The following is a 3,211-nucleotide window of genomic DNA, read 5'->3' on the forward strand; positions in this document are numbered from 1 at the left end:
CCATAAGACAATACGCTGTGCCACTCTTCAATGAATTAAATTCGAGAATCAGGAGGCCAGATATCGAGAAACTTTAATTCGAATTGAAACTAGTGATGTTTCAAATCCTCCAAATGATGGGTCAATTAAGTGGTATGCCCACGGAAGATCCACATCTACACCTTCAATTATTCATAGAGGTGAGTGATTCGTTTAAGTTAGCTGGTGTGATTGAAGATGCATTAAGGTTGAAGCTATTTTCGTACTCGTTGTGAGATTGAGCACGAGCATGACTGAATTCATTGCCACCAAGTTCAATATCTACATGGTAAGAATTAGCAAAAAGGTTTTTGGTAAAGTATTTTCTACCGAGCAAGAACGCAAAGTTGCAACAAGAGATAATTACTTTCCAATAATTGGATGGCATGTCCTTATATGAGGCATGGGAAAGATTCAAGGAATTGCTTCATAAGTGTCCTCATCATGGGATTCCTCATTGTATCCAATTTGAGACATTTTATAATGATCTCAACACATATACAATATTAATGGTAGATGCTTCTGCAAATGGTGCGATTTTTTCTAAGTCTTATAACGAGGCTTACAAGATCACTAAAAGGATGGCTAGCAACAATTACCAATTGTCGACAAATCGAGCAGTTTCAAAAAGATGAGTAGCTGGAGTGCATGAAGTGGACGAGTTGAGTTCACTCTCTACTCAGGTATCTTTTATTTCCTCAATGTTAAAACAATTTACCATTAATTGTTTGAATAATTTTGTAGCTCAATCACCAAGTCAATATGATGATGTTTCTTACGTATACTGTGGGGATAGTCATTCTTTCGAGAATTGCCCTTAAAACCCCAAGTTAGTGTATCACGTAAGGAATCAAAATAAAAAATAGAAGTGGACAAGGGCCACAGTCCAATTTCTACAATCCATAATTGTAGAATCATCCGAACTTTTCCTAGAGTAACCAAGGAAATGGGCCGAACACTCATAAGCAGCATAGACCCAACCAGTCTCAAGGGTTTAACCAACAAGCACCAAAACCACCTCAAGTTGAGTCATCAAACAGTTTGTAGGACTTGTTGAAGGCATACATGGCGAAAAATGATGCCTTGATTCAAAGTCAAGTAGCAACACTGAAAAATCTGGAGAACTAGATGGGTCAGTTAGCTACGGAGCTTTGTAGTATACCACAAAGAGCTTTGCTGAGTGATACAAAAAATCCAAGGAGTTTGGGTAAGAAGCATTGCGAATTAGTTGCATTACAAAGTGGTAAGATTTTGAAACCTAAGGAGGTTGTGATTAAAGATGAGCCTACTGAGAAGGAGGAAAGTCCACCAAAAGTTGAAGTTCTTAAACTGAAAAAGAAAAGATGCTGAAAAATATGCTGAGGTAAACCTTAAACTAGTAAATTTTAAAAAGGTAACACCTTTTTCATATTTACTTCTTTAGAAAAGTTGTCCATATCAACCTAGAGTTCCAAATCCTCAAAATCTTCAACAGAATAAGCAAAAACAAGAGGTACAATTTAAGAAGTTCTTGGATGTTTTAAAGAAATTTCACATCAACATCCCATTGGTGGAGGCTTCAGAATAAATGCCCAACTATGTGAAGTACTGAAGGATATTTTGTCCAAGAAGAAATGTCTTAGTGAGTATGAGACTATTGCTTTGACAAAGGAGTGCAGCGTGTTATTACAAAACAAGCTACCTCCAAAACTAAAGGACCTTGGAAGCTTTACGATACCATGTAACATCAGAAAATATTACTACAGTGAAGCTTTGTATGACATTGGAGCAAGCATCAACTTGATGCCCAAATCTATTTTCAAACAATTGGCAATAGGTAAAGTAAGACCCACTACTATGACACTTCAACTTGCGGATCATTCATTAGCATATCCTGAGGGAAAAGCATCATAGTAGACCACAAAGAGCTTTGATGAGCGATACAGAAAATCCAAGGAGTTTGGGTAAGAAGCATTGCAAATTGGTTGTATTACGTAGTGGTAAGATTTTGAAACCCAAGGAGGTCGTGATTAAAAATGAGTGTACTGACAAGGAGGAAAGTCAGCCAAAAGTTGAAGTTCTTATGCTAAAAACATAAGATGCTAAAAAATATGATGAGGTAAACCCTAAACTAGTATATTCTAAGAAGCTAGCACCTTTTTCAGATTTACTTCTTTAGAAAAGTTGTCCATATCAACCTAGAGTTCCATATCCTCAAAATCTTCAATAGAATATGCAGAAAAAGTGGTACAATTTAAGAAGTTCTTGGATGTTCTAAAGTAACTTCAGATCAACATCCTTTTGGTGGAGGCTTTAGAAAAGATGCCCAACTACATGAACTTTATGAAGGATATTTTGTCCAAGAAGAAACGGCTTACTGAGTATGAGACTATTTCTTTGAATAAGAAGTGCAGTGTGTTCTTAAAGAACAAGGTATATCCGAAACTAAAGGACCCTGGAAGCTTTACGAAACCATGTAACATCAGAAAATATTACTACAGTGAAGCTTTGTATGACATTGGAGCAAGCATCAACTTGATGCCCAAATCTATTTCCAAACTATTGGGAATAGGTGAAGTAAGACCCACTACTATGACACTTCAACTTGAGGATCATTCGTTAGCATATCCTGAGGGAAAAGCTTCGAAGTAGACCACAAAGAGATTTGATGAGCGATATAGAAAATCCAAGGAGTTTGGGTAAAAAGCATTGCGAATTGGTAGCATTATGAAGTGATAAGATTTTGAAACCCAATGAGGTTGTGATTGAAGATTAGCCTACTGAGAAGGACGAAAGTCAACCAAAAGTTGAAGTTCATATACTAAAAAAATAAGATGCTGAAAAATATGATGAGGTAAACCCTAAACTAGTAAATTCTAAGAAGCTAACACCTTTTTCAGATTTACTTCTTTAAAAAAGTTGTCCATATCAACCTAGAGTTCCATATCCAGAAAATTTTCAACAGAATAAGCAGAAACAAGTGGTACAATTCGAAAAGTTCTTTGATGTTCTAATGCAACTTCACATGAACATCTCATTGGTGGAGGTTTTAGAATAGATGCCCAACTACATGAAGTTTATGAAGGATATTTTGTCCAAGAAGAAATGGCTAAATGAGTATGAGACTATTGCTTTGACAAAAGAGTGCAGTGTGTTCTTACAGAACAAGTTACCTCCGAAACTAAAGGACCTTGGAAGCTTTCCGATACCATGT

General features: G+C 36.3%; 1 non-coding gene across 1 annotated transcript; it reads right to left on the reverse strand.

Annotated features, from left to right (window-relative positions):
- Nucleotides 1–363: 363 nt before the first annotated feature.
- On the reverse strand, nt 364–469 carry LOC128035688 (small nucleolar RNA R71). The gene has a single exon (XR_008192239.1). It is a non-coding gene; the product is annotated as a small nucleolar RNA R71 (small nucleolar RNA).
- Nucleotides 470–3,211: the final 2,742 nt, after the last annotated feature.

The sequence above is a fragment of the Gossypium raimondii genome, chromosome 12 (assembly GCF_025698545.1).
Source record: "Gossypium raimondii isolate GPD5lz chromosome 12, ASM2569854v1, whole genome shotgun sequence".
Taxonomy (NCBI): Eukaryota; Viridiplantae; Streptophyta; class Magnoliopsida; order Malvales; family Malvaceae; genus Gossypium; species Gossypium raimondii.